Genomic DNA, 20,179 nt, shown 5'->3' on the forward strand with positions numbered 1-20,179 from the left:
GCAATGGCAGATCCTGTTTCTAGGGGGACAGTTAAGATGTAAATTTGTACAGACCTTCTCGACGTATATTCAACAGGTACTTTAGTTCTACACTAGGAACCCTGGTGCCCATTGGTCACACAGGTAAGTGTTCTCAGTCACCAAGCAGCGGGGTATGACTGTGACTCTGACAGTTCTCAATGTCCCATGCCTGGAAAATTCATGTCAATAAAACCTGGGAAGAGGCAGAAGGAAAAATTGTCTAGCCCATTGCTCATTTCTATTCACGCTTGGAGCTGGGGGACTTTGCAGTGCACTAAAAACTATAAGGGGATAAATGAGAAACTTGATATTCAGCAAGGCTGAAGAGCAGAGCTGCCCACAGGGAGCTGCCCAGTGACTGTGGTCTCAGGGAAAAACAACAGGACAGCTCAGGGGGGTCCCTTTTATCAGGCAGGCCACTCACCCAAACATGACAGAGCATCTGCCAGGAGCCCAGGCAGCTCCCCTCATTCACCCACCTTCTGCCAGAGGATTTGAGAGACTCTTGCTGTTTACAACTTAAAGATCCATAATGGCTGTTGCAGAGCAAGAGGGGGCGAGGAGCTGGAGCTCTGTGCGGTGGCCCCTGAGCATCCAGGGACCAGGATCTGGAGAGCTGTCAGAAAGCTATGTGCTTTGCACCAGGATGGTCTCCACTGGCACCTCAACCTGTGCCAACACCTCTCTCATGGCCCAGGGGAGAGAATAGCCAAGAAAGAGCCCCCCGGGTGCCCCTGGCCCAGACAGAGTGAGTGCAGTGCCCTGGCTACTCCTTGCCCTGTCCTGCTGGCACAGGCATTTGCGGGTACGAGGGCACTCACACACACATGAGCTTTTGGCTCATTGCAGCCTCTCAGGAAGCCGGGGAACGGCCCGAGCGCTGAGCACAGCGGCACCGAGAGCTCTGGGAAGAAGTAGCTTTTGGCCCCCTGCCTTTTTCCAAGTGCCAGCAGAAAGACCTGGCTGCAGGAGAGCACGGGAGAACGCATGGTGCGCATGGGGGCCTGTAGATGTGAGGGATGCTCCTCTCTGTGGCACATATCCACCTCGCTCCAGGCACACTACAGCCACACAGCCCCCAAGCCGCAGGATCACCTCAACAGTGATGCGCTGGCATCCAGGGGAAAGGGAAAAAAACATTGCTTTTCCTGCTACTCTTAAAATCACTCTAACAACCGAGAGGCATCTGATCTTCCAAGAGACTGATAGAGAGAGGAGGCTGGTATCATTATCAAGTTAATTAGAAAAACTCAAATGGAGCTTTAAACATTTTTATAATACATTTGGACCTTTTTGGAAGGATTATTGCATCTTTTGGGTTTCCATTTCCCATTAAAGCATTCTCAGTAGTGCATATATAAAAGCCATGTGATCTTGGCTCCTTGCTGCTTTTTTTCTTTTTTTAAAGACATCTTTTTTGGGGTGAGATTTATTAAATATTGTAATCAGTTAAATTCTGGCAGCTTAAACATTTTCTTTAATAGCCTTGTTAACTGTGGATTAGATTTAAAATCCCTGCCTCTGAACTCTTGAGCAGCAGTATTTATATGCAATGTTAAAAAAATTAAAAGCTTTACAAAGCTGTAATTACTCCTCTGCTGCAGGAGGAAAGAGACTGACTTGCCACGTTATTTTAAAGAAAATTTTCCAGCCTCGCCCTTCTACACAAGCACAATTCACTTTTCCTGAAGTACCGCTCAGACAGGGTTTGGGAAGTGCTGCTTGCAGAGCTCACACCACTTAAAGCCCTCTCAGCTGTGGCTTTGTTTCAGAACGTGGCAAGAGATCTGCACATCCCTGGGATGCCAGGGCACCCAGAGGCCCTTGCAGGACACTGTTCCCTCTGGGAATGTCCCAGCAGGAGCCCATGCAGACAGCACTGACCTGTTGAGTGAGGCCTCAGCACCACCAAAGCGAGCAGGGAGCAGCCCCAGCAGCACCTTGGCAGCCACTCCTGAGCCTGGGTGGGCAGCAGCTGCAGCCCCTGATGCCCTCAGCACTGCACCTGAGCTCCAACTGCTCTCCAGCCCCACTGGCCTTCAAAGAGCCAGGCAGGAACAGGGGAGGGCAGGCTGGATGATGTTGTTAGTGATGTTTTTAAGCCTTCTGCTATACCTAAATGATGCACACCTTGATTGTCACCACAATTGCTCTGCCGTGATTGTGGGGAGCATTGCACGGAGACCTGGCTGAGTGTTACTTGAACCCCAGGAAAACTGCAAGGTGCCATTAAGAACAGCTAAAGCAGAGGGGAAATGCGTTTTCCCAGTTCTTCCTTCTTTTCCTCGACACAGCAGGTCTTTATTGCCCTCAGGCTGAGAGTGACAGGGGTGGTGTGGGCACGCAGAAGCTCCCTGTGCCAGCCCCAAGCTGCCCTGGCTCCCTCCCTGCCAACCTCATGCACCAACATCCTGCACGGCTCCCCTCCTTCAGGCCAAAACCCCCTCTGCTGCCCCTGGCAGACCTGCTGCAAGCCCAGAGACACATGTTTTGCAGGACACCAGGGAAGCCTGAAGGGTTAAAGCACCAAGCCCTGCACCAGAGCTGTGCTAACATCCTGTACCACTGTGGACGTGATGCTCCACATCACTGCTTCCCCATAGAGAAAGCGTTGGCAACGCTCACCCCGCGGATGCTGCCAGCCTGGGTAACTCTTGCTGGCAAGGCAGCCAGCCTCGTCCCACCCAGTCCACCCGAAGGCACCCCAGGAAAGGCCACAGAGCAGCTGCAGCAGAAAGCAGCAACACCCATTTCTCTGCCATTATCATAGAATCATAGAATCACCAGGTTGGAAACGACCCATCGGATCATCGAGTCCAACCATTCCTATCAAATACTAAACCATGCCCATGTTAGCCATATGTGAGCAGCAGTGGTGTCAAAGCTCTGCAGTTGGTCTTCTTTGTTAACAAATGTGTTAATGAGCTGAAAAGGGAACAGAGGGAGAGCAATGATGTATGGAACATGCCAATGACACCGAGTTAGGCAAGGAGGAGCAGAGCAGCACCTCAGGGACAACAGCACCGGCCATGGGGATGGGGGCACATGCAGGTACCGCAAACAGAAAGCCACAGCAAGGGAGAACCTGCTCAGCTGCTGGAGGATGGTCAGGCTGGCAGCAGCACTCCCGCAGGGATGTCTGTGCCCCACCATGCCACCAGCATGGGCAGGGTAGCACAAGCCCCATGAGCGAGATTGCATTCCAGCCCATCAGTGCTGCACCCACAGCTGCAAAGCCTTTCTGGCCAGAAGGCAGGACTGGTTACACCCCTCTGCATGGTCTGGAAGGCTGAGGAGGTCCTGAGGGGTCACTGTGGGTGCCTTGGAGTAAAGTTGCCAAGGTTGTAGGCAGCACCTGAAACTCTGGGAGAGCAAAACTGCCCCCACGTGCATTACAGAGGGTGCTTCCCTGTGCAAGACCTTCCCTTCTGGAGGTATTTAAAAGACGGGCGGATGAGGTGCTGAGGGACATGGTTTGGTGGTTGATAGGAATGGTTGGATTTGATGATCCTGTGGGTCTTTTCCAACCTAGTGATTCTGCGATTCACGTGCACAGCGTGGCGCGCATGAGGGCAAAGCAGCCCACTCATTGCTGCAGCCTCGCCTGAGTGGGACTGAAATGCCTCAGTTCGTGTTGTTGGAAGTATGAGTTTTACTGAATATTTCTAAGGAACAGAAAGTACCTTTGGGATCCTTAACTGGGTTTTAATGAAGCTTTTTGCCATTGAATGTAAGTTAATTTTCTTGGAGTGATTACCCTATCTCTAGAGGGTATTGTAGGAATAGAGGAGAACTAGAGAGGGACAAGAATAATATCAGGGACTGCAAAGATTCTCAAATAGGAGAGACAGAAAAACAAGGCAGAAACAGAAAGAATAAATTATAAATGGTCTTGAAGAGATAGTCTGGGAGCTCCTCTCATCTCACTCTCATGACAACGGAAAAGAAAACATGATGTTGAATTAAAAGGTGGAATAAAGGGGAAATACTTCTCTCCTGCAAGCTGTTAACAAGCACGTGAGTCTTGGCACTGCACAGCCCAGCTGTGCTCCCGGGGCCCAGGAACCTTACACGGCTTCGGTCCAAGCTGCAAACAAGCTCCCTTACGACTCCCTCCCCACTGAAGAGGCATCTTTACTGCACTGGAGAAGAACTCAGATTTTAGGGCTGAGTTCCTGCAGCCGGACGCCAGGGAAGGATGTTTCGTTGATGACAAGTGGATGCTGAGCTCCCAGTTTCCAGTCCTGGGTCTGCAGGTAGAACCCTCTGGGACTGTCACCAAGCCATAGGTAAAACACAGGAATAAACAGATTTAAAATGTGCTAAAGCAGAAAGAGGTGCGTGAGCAGATTTTTCCCGTCTCATAGTCAGTCCTGTGAAGCTGCCTAGGGATGAGACTGCAGGGAAAAAGAAACCCTCTCCAGTTCCACACTACAGAACGAAGACTCTCCTTTTAAAATTCATAAACCAACACAGGCTGTAAGTTAAAAAATAAGGATACCCTATTTACATATATCACTGCAACAACCACAGAGCTCATTATGAATTATTTAGCATAATGCACTCTCACATTGGCCCTGCTTGCTCAGTGGCCTCCTCTCAATTAGGCGTTTATGGCAGAGGGGTCAGTAATAACAGGTCACTTCGAATGTAAATAGAAGTGGCACAGGGAGATACGCCGGAGCGTTTATTTATACTGTTCTATTACTGTAAAAATGTGTTTATGAAGACCAATTCCTAGCATGTTTATTTGTCATGCAAAAAACATGTTTTGCAAAACACAAATTAAACATCATTTACCCAGAGCAGAAGCAGTGGATTCAGGTGTTTGGAGCATGGTGGTTCAGAGCCCCTCTGCCCTCGTCCCAGGCGAAGGGATCTGTGCGGGTGCAGAGCTCTCCTGTTCCCTGCCTCCAAGCAGCAGGGGCAGGAGATGTAGTGGAGTTTGGAGGGTGCAGGGACAGCAGTTGAGGAGGTGTCTGTGTTGCCTGGTGGAGCTGTATGACTGGCAGTATCGCCTCTGGGCTTGGAAGCATCACTTCCAGGCTTGGAAGCATTGCCTCTGAACTTGGAGGCATTAACTCTGGGCTTGGAAGCATCACTTCCAGGCTTGGGAGCATCAGCTCAGAGCTTGGGATAGTGTGGTCCCCAGCAAGCTCCGAGTACATGGAGCCACAGAGGCATGAGAAAGCAGCCAGAAATTCAGATGAAATATTTTGTGGCAAAGAAGCAAATTTGGTGTCACTGAAACTTCTCACAGATTGAGTTTGGTTTTGCCACTTTATTTGGCTTTAAAAAGAATGGTATTTTAAGCAGAAGGTTTGGGGCTTTTCCATCCGATGCCTCTTAATAGTCTTAAAAAAGCACAAATTCGGTGAGGAAATCAAATTCTTCATTTTGGTCCACGCTGGATACTTGGACCACAGCAGAAAGGTCAGCCTTTGTTTTGTGTTTTACAGTGCTTTTTGTTTTGCTGAAGTTTTTGAAAAGCTGTTTAATGTCAAGCCAATGTTTCTGGGCTTTTTGAGCTGCAAGCAAACAGAAAAAAACAGCTTTTTACACCACTCCCCTGAACGATCTCCCAGCTGGCAACTCTTCATCCCCTTTCTGTATGGCAGCCTCCATCCCCAGCTGATCGATCTCTGCCAGTGCAGCTCCCCAGCACTGCAGCTGCTGTGGCTCAGCTCCAGCTCCCCAACACCCACAGGCAGGGCTGGGCTCTCAGGGGACCCCATCGGTCCCTGCAGGGATCCCCCCAGAGTCTGCAATAGTCAACAAATCCATTTGCCAAGGGTAGGATTATCACACATTGAAAACCACACTGCTGCGCAGCAGGGCTCCTCGACAGCAGGTTCTGTGTCCTGGGCTCGTCCCAGTGCAAAGGGAGGGAGCAGAGAGCAGGACCAGGGTCCCCACACCCAGCACATCCCCGTACAAATGTGTCCCTGCTCCCATTGTCCCCGAGAGCGTGCAGCTGGCCCAGCCTCGCTTTTCACTTTGCCTTTGCAAAAGGCAGCTTTGAATTAAAAGCCCCACGAGGAAGGACAGCACCGGACCTGTTGCAGAGCCATCTTTCCCTCCAGAAAGCCAGTGGGTCCCCAGGCTCCTGAGCAGGACTGGCAAGAGGGGAGTCCAGGCTCTCCTGGCGGCTGCAGAGCAGGGCTGGGGTCACCCTGCCACCACGGGACAGGGCTGGGGTCCCACATGGCAGCAGCCAGCACCTCACCTGGGCTCAGCCGCAGCTTTCCCCATGATCTGTTATTAGCCCTGTATGAGAGGTGAAGATAACAAGCCATTAATGGGAATCTGTTTGAGTGCCACTATGTGGCAAGATCGTAAATTAATGGCTGTTTCATTTATTGTCATTTTATCCATAACAAGATGCTGATTTTCCCCCTGGGATAATGAAATTGGTCTGTAAGAACCATAAATCCTCACTGTGGTGTGAGGCTGGAGCAAGGTGTTGGATTAACAGGGTAATGACAGAGGTATGAGAGCTTGTGAATCGTGCAGCTGTGGGCACAGCGAGTGGCTGTGCCGGTGGGACCCGCGCCAACACCCACACCAGAGCGTTCCTAAGACTAACAGCGAGCTATTTCAGATGTCAGCCCAGAAAGATCCAAATGCCCCCTCCCGGCACGCCCTCAGCGCCTTGCATTTTCTGCCCATGGAAAATCATTTTTTAAAGGCAAATCCGTCAGGCCAAAATGGCCCAGGATCTTCCTGACCTCCAGCCCCATCAGGGTTATCCCACCCAGATGCTGCCTGGGCTGCCTGCGGCACGAGCCATGCAGGGTCAGCCAGGAGTGAGGATTGATGGCTTCTGCTCCCTCCACTTGCAGCATAAAACAAAAACATACACTGAAAATTTATTGGGTCTATTGAGCTGAAATGCTTCCTTTGCTACACGATCCCTGCCGTTCCCAGGACCATGAGCCAAGGGCGTTCAATTTGTGGCCAAGTATGACTTAAAAAAAACAACCGCCTTGGAATGAAAATGAAAAAGTAGTATATTCTCATAATTAAGCCTTTAAATGGAAAAATAGAGCTCTTACGACGATGACAACCTTCTCCATCCTACAGTACAGGTGGAATTAGCGCTGGGGAGAAACACACCTCTCCTCATGACGGTCCCTGTCGTGAGCTGGCTGCAGGCAGTCACCACCCCAAGCGCTCACTGTCCCCATCACATCAACGTGACACCACCTTCTGGCACCCCTCAAGTGCTTCGAATCTGGTGTCTGCTGGAGCACATGCTCCCCTCATCCTGCTCTCAAAACAATCCCACCAGGCTGAGTCACCTGCACCCAACGCAAGGCAGGAAAGCACGCCAGGAGTTCTGGGCAGAACCCACCCCCTGCCCAGGGCTGCCTGGAGGCAGCAGAGGGTTCCCTGCAACAGAGGGGGGCAATGAGGAGGAGACTCCTGGGACCCCTACTGCTCCCACAGAGCCCTCTGCCAACCTGCACCTCCTGCAGCAAAGCAGCGAGAAGGGCTCACAGCTTGCTTCCTCCTCCCCCCAGCCCCGCATAATTCAGTAGAGATATCATTTTAAATATTGCTATTTTTCTCACTCAGATATGAGAAATATTAACTGGCCAAACTTTGCTGTGGCTGTCACCATCCTTTTAGCAGTGTGATTGCCAGTGGGGGATTTATAGTCCTCCCTGCACCTGGGTTATTTGAGTTTTGCTTTGCTGCAGGGCCAGGGCAACAATAAATTTCCTTCTCCTCTGGAACATGCTCTAACCTCTCATTTTCTAATAAAGCGTTAAACCTTGGAGCAACCCGCACTGGCCTCGGTGCTTGAGAGGAGAGGAGCTTCAGCCAAGCCGAGGAGCTGCCTGCCACAGGCTGGAGGGCACCGTGGTGGGGCAGCACAGCAACTCGCACAGCAGCTCTGATGAATTCTGGCTCCTCTTTCCAAGAGAGCCCCCTTCTCGGGCAGAGGCCACATCCTGCCCACCTCCAGCAGCCCCGCACCCCAGCTGGGTCCTGCAGCGCTGCTCCTGTCATGCCTCCCTGTGCAGCGAGGGGCTGGGGTGAGCAGCTTACCTGAGCAGGGGTGGTACCAACACTCTGAGCAGAATTGAGGACAGTGATGATCATAGAATCATCAAGTTGGAAAAGACCCACCAGATCATCGAGTCCAAACATTCCTAGCAAACACTAAACCATGCCCCTCAGCACCTCGTCCACCCATGCCTTAAACACCTCCAGGGAAGGTGACTCAACCCCCTCCCTGGGCAGCCTGTTCCAGTGCCCAATGAGCCTTTCTGTGAAAAATTTTTTCCTAATGTTCAGTTTAAACCTCCCCTGGTGGAGCTTGAGGCCATTCCCTCTTGTCCTGTCCCCTGTCACCTGGGAGAAGAGCCCAGCTCCCTCTTCTCCACAACCTCCTTTCAGGTACTTGTAGAGAGCAATGAGGTCTCCCCTCAGCCTCCTCTTCTCAAGGCTAAACAACCCCAGCTCTCACAGCCGCTCCTCATAAGGCACCATGTGATGCAGTTTAGACACTGGCCACCCACAAGCCGGAGAAGCACTTGAAGGCATTAGAGGGGAAACGCAGGAGAAGCCCCCAGGCCCATTCAGTGAGACCTGACAGAGCAACAAGCGGGAAGAGGCTTGGGGAGCTCACATGCCATAAACGGTGCACCCCCACACCCACTCCAGCCCACGCTCTGCCGCACACAGTGGGCTCAGCCCTGGCTGGCCAGAGGCAGAAGGACTGCGAGAACCTGCCATCAGCACAGCGCCCATCACCACAGCGGGGTTCAGGGTGTCAGGAAGGGTCCTAGCAGCAACCTGTCCTGCGGGTGCCATCCACAGCCCCTCCCTGCCACCTGCAGGGTCTTGGGAGAGGCTGTCGGGCATCAGGGATGCAGGGGTGGACGGATGGTGCGTCTGCTGCTGCTCTCATCACAGTAATGGAGCAGCCGCAGCACCAGGCTTTTACTGGCTGAGCTGCTCGGTGAATTACGGCACGGTTCTGCATCGTGGTAATATGATTTTTTCAATATATTCTGTTTGGATTGGCAGGTTGGTCTCACTCTTTCTCAACTGACTGATAAAGCACTAGACAGGGGATTAGTCCTCTTGGAAGCTAAAGAAAGAGGTAATTTGGGTTGTTTATAGCCTGCAGGGGTAGAATCAAAATGTACAATACTGAAAGAGTCAAACTTTTACAGCGCGCGGCACAGCTATAACTCAGAGCAAGTATCAAACATCACAGTCCCGTGAAATGCATTCCCGTGACAAAAGGCTGGAAAGGCAGGAAGAATGAGAGGAATTAATCTGTTCTTGGGACAAATATTATAATGAAGACAGGAAATGCCACGAACGTTAACCCCTGCCTGGGCTGGTTTTAGCATTGGACTGTCTGGCCCAGAGTCTCGCCTCCGCACTTCAGACAGTGCCAGAAGTGACCCAGGCACTGGGGACCCTGCCAGTTCCACGTTGGGACAGCCCCAGTCTGACCTTGGCTTTCCTGCATTAAAACAATAACAGCTTCCCCTTAACCAGGCTTTGCTGGATTTTCGTAGCTATTAAATCTAATTGCTGAGATAGAGTTATAAAATTATAATTTTCACCATGCAATTTAGATGGAGTAACCAGTTGCCTATTTCTGTGATTATCCCTGATTATTAAATGAACAGCTGCTTCCAAATATGTTTGCAACCAACTAATTCAATGAGTGCATGTGCCTGAATATTCATGCCCCTGATTCGCAGCACAGACTTTTTAAAGACTTTTTCACTGTGGCGTTAAAAGTTAATTTATCCTGACAATTTAAATAAACACACTCCCATCAGCCTTGTTTAGGGCTCCAGACTTTAGCACTGAGTTTGGCAGCAAGTGAAGGTGTCCCAGCCCTTGCCTCAGTGCCGCTCGCAGCAAAGCTCTTTCTGTGGAGAGAGACGTCAGGGTCTGTGTCGATCCCAGACTTCTCCCGTGTCTTGTTTGTGGGTTTGACAACCCTTCTCTGCGTAGCACTAACAAAATGTGACACTCCACAGTCTGTTTGTCTTAGCTTTTCCACTAAATTTCACAACCACGCCAAGGAGCTGAGGAATAACCTGCCCTCCCCAAGCGCTGAAATATGGATCAGGCTGGCTGGCACGACAGACAGCGAGCAGCTCCCCCAGCCTGCCTGGCCATTGTCAAATCGAGGACTGTTTCACAGAGATCTGCAGTCATCATTCCATCAGGAATTTCATTTTACTTCATGTAAAGGAGGTGCCCCTCTCCCCCTTGCAGCCAGCCAGGGTAACGGGTTGGAGGGCTGGGAGCATCTCTGCAGTTTCCAGCCCGAATGTGCAGGTGACAGCTCTGGAGCACAACCACAGCAGCAAGCTAGCACCACACCAGGAACCACGCGCACAGTGGGACGCAGTGAGTGCCCTTCACACAGCATCTGCCCACTCCTGTCCCAGACAGCATGGACTGGGGCAAAGCCAGGGTCCGTCTGCATGGGATAACAGCCACGCAACCCGGCATGGTCTACAGGAACATTAACTGTATTTCTTGTACTTAAATGTCTGCGTACTCTTTAGATAAGCTGCATTCATCTTGACTGGTAGAAAATGTTAATAATATTCATGGCATGATACAGATTGTTTAAAAACAAGTATCACCCTGTAAGAGAAGCAAGTGCCCAAGAGTAGTTATTCCACCCGATGCCGCTCACACCACGATGAACCGGAGCTGCCCCTTCGGTCTCCCAGCCTTCATGGCAGCGTGCAGCCTCTGGAGCCTGATAGAAACCTCTGGCACTTGGGAACGTGCTGGGATTTACATACTTACTGGAGAGAAACAGCTGCTGCTTAGGAAGAGGTATGGCTCCCGAGATGCATTTCTGAGGCGCCTATTAGGCAAACGCTTACAGCTGCAATGCCGGGGTTCTCCGAGCGATCCGTCCTCACTCCCCTGTGGAACGCAGGCAGCCACTCAGCTGGAACAGGCGAGCAGAGCCTAGTCTGGGGCAGTGACTTGTGCAACCTCTGACTGCAAAGCCTTCGGCGAATCCTCACAGCCATGCCCCTTGGCAAGCAATCACCATCTAAAAAAAAAGTATTTTAAAAGCTTTTATTAAAGATCCAAGGAAAAAAAAAAGCAAAAAATCTGTTAAAGTATTTGAAATGTGAAGTAGGGATTTCATTCTAATAGCATCTCTGATGCCTTTTGTCTCCTCCCGTATAGAGGTTTCACAAGAACATACACAGTTTGACAGACTTTCAGATGATATTAAAGCAGCATCTGATTGTGGGGGAAAAGAAACAGTTTTAATCGAGAGTAGTGCTGCTGGACTCCAACCTGCTTTTTTGCAGTACCATCCAGACAAATGCTGATGGAAAGGAAAGGCTAAGAGGGTCCTGGCACCGCGCTGCAGTCTCAGCCAGAGTGAGAAGCCCACCCTGCGCAAAGCCTTCTGTGCAGTGTTGGGTCCTTCTCATTGCTTACCTCTTGCCCGCAGCCTGGCAGGTCTGTATCACCTTGTGGGAGATGGGGAGGAAAAGGAAAGGAGAGGGGCACGTGGAGGGAGGGCAGCAGGCAAGGCACAGGCCTGTGCCCATACCAAAGGCCATGTCCCCTTTAGGGACCCCTGACCCAGGTGCTGGGACAGGGCTGCACTGAGCATGGTGAGCACCAGCTGTGCCCAGGACATCAGTGCTGGGGCTCGGGCCACCAGTGCAGGGGACGGGGAGTGAGCAGAGGAACCCAGCACAGCGGGGATTACGGAAAGGGAACAGAAGGGAAAGGGGTCTACCAGCATCTCCTGCAACAAAGCCCTTCCTCCTCATTTGGAAAACGCGTTCCTTGTTTTCGTCTCCACTGGTCCTGGCAACCTTCAAACGCACCAGTTTCTCACCAGTGTATTTCTCACAGAAAATGAGCACAACAGGCAGGCACAGGGACTGACTCAGTCATGCTGCCGGCCAGGACACGGGCAGGGATGTGTGACTGCTGAGGCGAGTGCTGGACCCATCCATCTGCTCTGCCAGACTGCCAAAAAACCACAGCTGGAGCTGAGCTGCTGGGCAAAGCCCGTGCCAGCTGCCCGTGACACGTCTTGCCATCACCTGCTCCCTTTCTTCGCCCATCTCCCCCACATCCACCATCCCCACGGCTGGCCTGGCATACGGCAGCTCCCAGTGGCTCTGTGCCGTGAGGAGGACTGGGCAGTGGGTGCTCCTAGTGCCCTGCTGAGCCTGAGCGTCTCCGGTGCTTGTGGCCCCCGCCGGCCCCCCCTGCCCACAGCCCCAGACACAGAGGCCATCCCAGCCTAGCAGAGCGGGGGCTCGGGCAGAGACACTGCTCTCTTGGAGCTGGGGAAGACAGAAATGAGCACCAAGAAACACTCCTGCTGTTCTAACAACAAGCGATAGATTAAAAAGCTAGTTAAAAATTCATCCAAGAGAGGCAGAGCTTCCCAAGCATATCAGAGTTAATATTTATAAAGGGGATTGTTGCTCAGTCGCAATTATCCTAAAAGCTTGGTACAATTGACGCATTGGAGAAACCACGAAAGCGGGCACGTCAGGGGAAAACCGTTCCCTGTGACCGCTAACAAAATGCAATCAGATCTGCAACATGTGGAGCCAATTGATTTTCAACAAGTTATACAATGTAAACAGATGATTGATTCTCGGTGCCTTTTATTTCTGAGCAAGCAGCCAGAAACCTCTCCAGCTACTCCGAGCAGGTAAGTCTGGTGGTAAACAAGGGCTGCGGAGGGGCAGCGTGCAGTCCTTTCATCAGCCTAAGAACAGCAGGAGCTTTGATTTTTTTTTTCCCTCTCCAGCCCCTTGAGCAGCCACTAAATAATCAACAATTCCTCAAGTAAGCAACCCCCAACCACAGGAAATCTTTCTGTTGCCAGTGGTCATGTTGGACCAGCTTCTGCCTTCAACGAGAGGCAGGAGAGTTTTTTTATTGCTTTTGCATTTTACTCCTCTGATGTCTCCAGCCTTCCTCTGATTTACCCGAGACAGATGAGACAGGAATATCTCCAAGAGCTTTATCGCTTCTCTCTGTCAGCACAGCTGCTAAGTCAACAGCGCAGTGGTGTGTGTCTGCACCGGCAACAGAGGTTGCTTAAACCATTCTCTGCTCCCAGTGAAACCAATAAGCTACACTCCACTGCATCGCCTCGACTCCTGAACTGCAGCCCTGGTTTTGTCAAATTAAATCTCAGCCCAACACCAGCAGACTGCCAATGTCAGCGTGCGCCCTGGGCACCCCGGGTGCTGGGGCTGCAGCACCCATGCCTCCGCCGGAGGAGCCGCAGGATGCCGCTCACTGGCTCAGCTCATCTCGCCTCCTGGCCCAGTCCCCACTTCCAGTGCCGGTGCTGGGATGTGAGGACCACAGGCGCTGTTGCTCCTGGAGCTGGATCCCATGCCCTGGATCCCACAAAGGTGACGCAGTTTCTCCACACACCTCCTGCCACCCTGGCCACACATCGCAACGCAAACACCACTCTTGGCACAGGTTGATCTGTGTTGGCACTGATGAAACGCTGCACCCCATCCCATCCACAGCTCTCTGCTCTTCCAAGGATGCCAGTAACCTTGCGCTGGGGCCTCAGCGGTGCAGAGCTCCCATCCTGACATGAGTGCCCAGGCAGCTCCTCCACACACCAGGGCCAGCCTGGGTGCCTCCTGGGACACTCAGCTTGCAGGGCTGCAGCCGCCTGCCCGGCCACCGGGACCACGTCCTTCCCAGGAAGAAGCCTTCTCTTTCCAGGGGCCTCTTGCTGGGCACTCATGGCCCCTTTCCCTAGGGTCTGGCAGAGGCAGCAGAGCTGCAAGGCTCCCTGCACGTGCAGCTTGGCGCTGGCTGCCTGCGGCCACCCCAGCAGCATTTGCCGTGGCACATATGCTGTGCAGTGGGTTTGTGGTGCCTGCAGCGTGTCGCACAGCTACCAGGCACGATGCCCGCTCCGGGTGCCAGAGTCTGGCACAATTCCCCACAAGTGGGCACAAATTCATCCTAAAACACAAACAAAGGAGGAGGCAGAGAAGTTGTTGCTTGCGTGGGTGCTGAAAGATTCCTGCACAGGGAGGGACTTCACCAGGGCCAGGAGATTTTCAGCTTAAAATTAAAATGGTCCTCCTTTAAAGCAGATTAAAACTCATTATGAAAGCAACGAGAAACATCTGCGATCTCACAGCAAAGACTTCCCTGGCTCTTTTAGCAATTGCCCTGTTCCCATTACAGTATCAGCAAAATTCTGTTGCGAGCTTGCAAGATATTTATATTTCAAATAATTTTTACAGAGCTTAACTTTAAATTGCAAGCTGTTTTTTCTGCTTATGTATTAATTGCATGTGTGTGTCCAGTGCCAAGCCTTGTTGCCATGTAATCTGTACAACGTAATTAACTATGTAGAAACCATAATACATTGCGTTTGGAGGAGTTACATCCAGTTAATCTAATTGACTAATAACATGTTTTCATTTAGCAACACGTACTGTATTTCCAGTGATTGAATTAATGTCATGTTAACGGCTGCTTTTTGCAACAACATTTGGCATAAATTGCATTAAAAATTGATGTTCGTACAAATGTATTTTGAATACAGCTCAGCATGTGGTCTGGGAGAACGCTCCTGTTGTTTATTAAATAAGCTCAGTTCACAGGCGCACTTAGAGGACCAGCAGCGCGCATGCCGTGCCCATCTGCAGGCAGGACCAGGGTGGGACCAGAGTCCCTGCGGACTCTGGTCCTGCCTGTGCCCCAGACTCCCCAGCGGTGAGGAACAGGCTCTCCTCAATCCCTTGGGCTTGCAGGGCCCAGAGTTGTGGCTTCCCTGCACAGGCAGCTGTATCAGGTTTGAAAAGGAATCTCTACTGATGGACAACCTGCATGGGAAAGCTCTGGGTGCCTGCTGGGGAGGAGGCAGACGTGGAGACACAATTAGCCATGTCCCTTGGTAAACTCCCCACCGCTGTGCCTGTCTGGGCTGCCTCTCTCCCACGGCGGCTGCGAGCACAGAATGAAAACATGCTCCGCAGCTGCCTCCTCACCTCCTGCCTGTATTTGCACCTGGTCCTGAGGGACACGGATCAATGCGTCTGCATCTGGGAGACCAACACTCACTTTGACCCCTCACAGGAAACAAATCAAATTGCAGTGACCAGGCTCCCCTCGCCCCACTTTCTATCCTCGTAGCCCTGAGGAGAGCAGGAATCCACAAGGCTCTGCCAGTGGGAACGCAGCCAGAGGCCAGCAGCACCCGAGACTCCTGCCACCCACACGATGAAGGAGCGCAAAGCTCTCACTCCCACCAAGGGCAGCTCAAGAATCTGCCCAGTCTGGGGTGATGGGTGGAGAGCCAAGTTAAGAGCGAGTGCTGAGCTCAAGTGAAAGCGCCAGCAGAGGCTGCGGTGTCTTTGCCGACTGGCTCATTTGGTTTTCACATGTCTCATCAACCACTTCCTTCAGTCACAGCCAAAAGCAAAAATATGGAAATACAGGGGCAGGGGATGTGTTGGCAGCACCACAGCCTGGAGGGATCTGGATGTGCCCGTCACAGCATCATCTGTGCCAGCCCAGCAGGAACGGGAACAGTGAGGGCACAACCACCCTGCACACACTCACCTGCTCTGGCAGAGCCCCTCGCTGTCCTCAGCTGCGCCCCACAGCACCGCCCCACCAGGATGCCTCGGGTCTGGGGAATCTTCTGCATGCATTTTGAATGTGCTTAAATAAAAAATCAGCTCCTCAGCCTGCAGCACAGGCTGCACAGGGAAAGTCAGAGCTCCCGGGGCTGTCGGGTTTTCTGTTGGTGCTGGTGGGCTCTGTAGGCTCTTGGTCTGACACACAGGGTCTTGGTCTGCAGCGCAGGGACAGCAGCTGTGGGGTGCCTCTCCACTCACACGCACACCCCCTCATTCCTTCTCACAGTGGTTCAGGAGTTCCTTTCACAGAATCATAGAATAACCAGGTTGGAAGAGACCCACCAGATCATCAAGTCCAACCATTCCTATCAAACACTAAACCATGCCCCTCAGCACCTCATCCATCCATCCCTTAAACACCTCCAGGGAAGGTGACTCAACCACCTCCCTGGGCAGCCTCTGCCAGTGCCCAATGACCCTTTCTGTGAAAAAATTTTTCCTAATGTTCAGCCTAAACCTCCCCTGGTAGAGCTTGAGGCCATTCCCTCTCGTCCTGTCCCCTGGCACTTGGGAGAAGAGCCCAGCTCCCTCCTCTCTACAATCTCCTTTCAGGTAGTTGAAGAGAGCAATGAGGTCTCCCCTCAGCCTCCTCTTCTCAAGGCTAAACACCCCCAGCTCTCTCAGCCGTTCCTCATAAGGCCTGTTCTCCAGCCTCTTCACCAGCTTCGTTGCTCTTCTCTGCACTCGTTCCAGAGCCTCAACATCCTTCTTGTGGTGAGGGGCCCAGAACTGAACACAGGATTCAAGGAGCAGCCTCACCAGTGCCGAGTACAGAGGGAGAATAACCCCCCCGGACCTGCTGGTCACACCGTTTCTCATACAGTGAATAAATTCACTCTCTGCAGTGAATAAATTACAAGAGCTGGAGTTAGGTTCTGCACAGCAAAGATGCTGCTTTGAGGGCTGCCTGTGATCCCTCAGAGCCTGCTGGCTCTGCCTTTGTTGCACATCACTACTAGAGAGGAAAATAATGGTTGTGAGATTCAAGTCGCAAAGCATAGACTGTCAAGGAAAATGGTGAGCCCACGCGGGCTTTTCCTTTTGTGCTTTAGTTTACGTAGAGTGTCTTGAGCTTTGTTATTTACAGGTTGCGTCTTTCCTAATTCCTTTGACAGGTCCTTGAGTGGTGGTAGGGATGTGCCAGCCTGGAAACAGCCCAAGAGGTGTCACAAACAAAGCCACAGACCGTTTCAGATCCAGCATCCCCTCTGCACTGAATTATCTGCAATGTGCACATTTAGAACCGAGAAGCAGGACTGGCACACTGGTGCCACCCTGTCCTCAGGCTGGTCTTAGCTGTTGGATGGCACTGAGGTTTCTGGTTTTGTCCTCCTCAGTGTCTCCTCAGCCACCCCAGGCTGGGCCCTGTGCACTGCTGTACCAGCTCACTTCATTTTGGGATGGCCAGACAGACCACCCAGTCCCTCTGTGTATCCCAAGCTACCTAGGAAACAGAGAAGATGCTACTTCCCTGCCTTGTAGGGTCAGGGACTGCTTGCAGGTGGCAGCAGGAGTGCCCCAAGCCCGGCACTGCAATCCTGGTGGATAAGGAGAGCCCTTCCCCAGGAACAGGAGGTGCCTGGGGTGATAACAGGTATTCAGGCATCTCAGCTCCACTTTATCTCCAGCTCTTTCTTTGCTGCTCATCTACATGCTGTCACCTACAGGTGTGGGCAGAGGGCAATGCCAGTGCTGGGGGGCTGCAGAAGAGACTCCTGAGTCGGAAACGACATGCAAACTTCAGATTGCTACGGTGCTGCTGGAGGACTAGAAACAAAGCTGTGGGATAAAGAGGAGGAACCTGGCAAGCTTAGGCCTGCAGTCCACGCTCATTCCAGCCACAGCCTCCCCAGTTTCTGCACAAACCCCACATTTCAGCTCTGACCTCACTGCAGCAGGATCCTCCCTTGAGCACCTATCCAAGCTCTGTGCCTCTGACCAATCTCACAGCACTGTCTCTCCCTACTCCACATTTCTCACTTTTTAGGTACAGGCAACATGAGCTGTGTTCTGTGTCTTTTCAGCAACCACAGCTCCATCCTCCAAAAAAACATGGCAGGCAAAGCCTCGTTGCTTCTGCATCCAGAGCCCTGCCTGCTCGCTGGGATCATGTTTTAAGGACCACAGCTCCACTATTGATTATGGGGTCTGAACAATTTAAAATCAATTAAAGATGAACACCTGCACGTAGGTAGGAGATAGCACCAAACACCTCCCACAGAGCCAGAGCAAACCATGCTCCCTAGGAAGATGGGTCCGAGTTGGAAAAACACAGCAAACCCAGCAGGATGTCAGTGTCCGTGGCAGAAAGAAGCTCAGAGCTGGTGAATGAGATTTGCAGACCAGCACGTTGCATTTACAGTGAACAACTAGATAGTCTCTGGAAGACGTGGCCGCTGATTACCAGCCCTGTGGATGGAAAATTTACTTAATGTAAAGCAACAGCTAAAATGAGATTTATCGGAGAAAATTGTATCTAACAACAGAGTGAGTGAACTAAACGCTTAAAGGTCACTTTTTTAAGTAAGTCCAAATAGAACACGTTCCACAGAACTTGTGACTGGCATTTTTACTTTAAAAGAGCACCTTTTGTTTCCTTTAAGGTTTGTGAACAAATCCAGTGCTCCTAAACTGGGGCATAACGGCATAAGACTCCTGCTGCTTCTGGTGCTGCCTTCTGCCCCCTAGCTCAGGCAGGAGAGGTGCTGGAGGACACAGGGAGCTCAGTGGGCATTGCAGCGTTCATATCCAACAGAAACTTTTTCTCCTGTTTCTCCCTGATGGATTCAAAATCCTGGGTTTTTTGGTATTTTTTGATCCTATTCCCAGCAGTGCATTTTGTTCCCACTGAGAAGGAGGGAGTTGGTTTAAGATGCCTGTAAAAACAAAAGAAAAATGCACAGGACAGTTGCTGGTCATAGTGGCACTTGTCTGGGAGCCTGGAAAAGAGGAAAACAATGCACAGAAGCATTTGTGCAGATGACAACCTGATATCTCATCTACTCACAGACATTTTCCTTGCCTTTATAAAATCATATGCACCATTCCTACATTGCAGCAAAAAACAGGGGGCTGTAAGAGCCTCCGTAAGTGCCCTATGAGCTGGCCACACTCCACAGCTTTGGGGGTAGAAAGTTTCCCTTCCTTAGTTTGCTGTCTGCTTTGCAGGTTACACAGGCTTAATTTTCCACCTCTCATCCAGTTGCTGCTCATTAGCACCACGGGCAAACATCCTTGTTCATGACCTGCACTACGGCAGGGGGGACCGTGCAGGGGGTCAGTTACAACTTCCAGTATCACCAGCTTTAATCCCCCGGCACCCACAGCCTGCGTGGCTGTAACAAAGAGCTGCCTGCAGCGCACATGCCATACAGCACAACCTGCCTGTGCAACTCAAACGCGGCTTGTGCACAGCGAGGGAAGCAGCAACAACCTACAGATTGCATTTAGGTCGGCAGAGACGTGGCAAGAAAGGCAATGCCAAGCCGCAAGGCAAGCGGTGCAGCAGGGAACAGCTTTTGCCTTGGTGGGCATAGCTGCTGGAAAGTAAATCTCAAACGGGGAATCAGCAGTGAACAAGGAGGCTCAATGTGGGCTGATGCCACCAGCAGGGTTTGCTGCTGCCCTGGAGCCCTTGGCACACTGCAAACGGAGCCGATCTCTGCAGGTTTCAAAGGCAAAGCAGCAATCCTAGTCCTACCTGAGATGTGGCACAAACAGAGCCGAAAGCCCCTGCTCACTGGGACGTGACTTGCTCGTCCCCAGTGTGTCATCACACCCAGCATCCCACTCAAAACCTCTGGGAAACAAAGCACACCCAGAAAGACTTAAATCACAGAACCACACAGCAATCAAAAGTCACATTCATAACAGTCATTAGTGCCGATTCTCACACTCTTTATATAGGAGTGGCATGTAATAATCATTTCCAATTAAATTACACTTCTCCAAGGTGCATTAACCACTTTTATCCATCTGATTAATTGGACCCATCTCTGCCACATGGAGCAGAGTTACATCACTCCAGAGGGAGTGCAGACAGTTAATAAAACATGTTGCTGTGGCACTAACACAGGAACACTTTGCTACCTAACACATTCCCTCACATGCACACTCGCTGCAGATCATCCACTCAAACACAGATGCGTGGCTTTACCCGCACACATAGTCACGCCCACATGGCCAGCAAACACTCATCTGCTCTTGGAATGAATGAATGGCTGCAGGCTTGCATATTTTGCAACACTGACATCTCCAGAAGATGTGTCCTCCAAGTCCATTACTGTCATCCAATGTTCCTGGCTTCCTAGGGCCTGGCTCCTGCCTCACTTAAATCCTAGCTGCTCGGGTTGGAGCCAGGGAACCAGCATCCCTTCAACCACCCGAGAACCACAGCAGCCTCGTGCGGCTGGACAGGCACTTTCCTCAGCTCTGCTAGTCACTGCTGTGAAACAGGGAACTTCCAGCTGCCCAGA

At 51.6% G+C, this 20,179-nt stretch overlaps 1 long non-coding RNA gene across 1 annotated transcript in view; it reads right to left on the reverse strand.

Moving 5' to 3' along the window:
* Window positions 1-20,179, reverse strand: part of LOC138727826 (uncharacterized) — a 152,205-nt gene that overhangs the window by 13,075 nt on the left and 118,951 nt on the right. Inside the window, exon 4 of the long non-coding RNA XR_011338621.1 lies at window positions 10,825-11,080. This is a non-coding gene — a long non-coding RNA (uncharacterized lncRNA). The remainder of the gene's footprint in view (window positions 1-10,824; window positions 11,081-20,179) is intronic.

The sequence above is a fragment of the Phaenicophaeus curvirostris genome, chromosome 16 (assembly GCF_032191515.1).
Source record: "Phaenicophaeus curvirostris isolate KB17595 chromosome 16, BPBGC_Pcur_1.0, whole genome shotgun sequence".
In the NCBI taxonomy this organism is placed as follows: domain Eukaryota; kingdom Metazoa; phylum Chordata; class Aves; order Cuculiformes; family Cuculidae; genus Phaenicophaeus; species Phaenicophaeus curvirostris.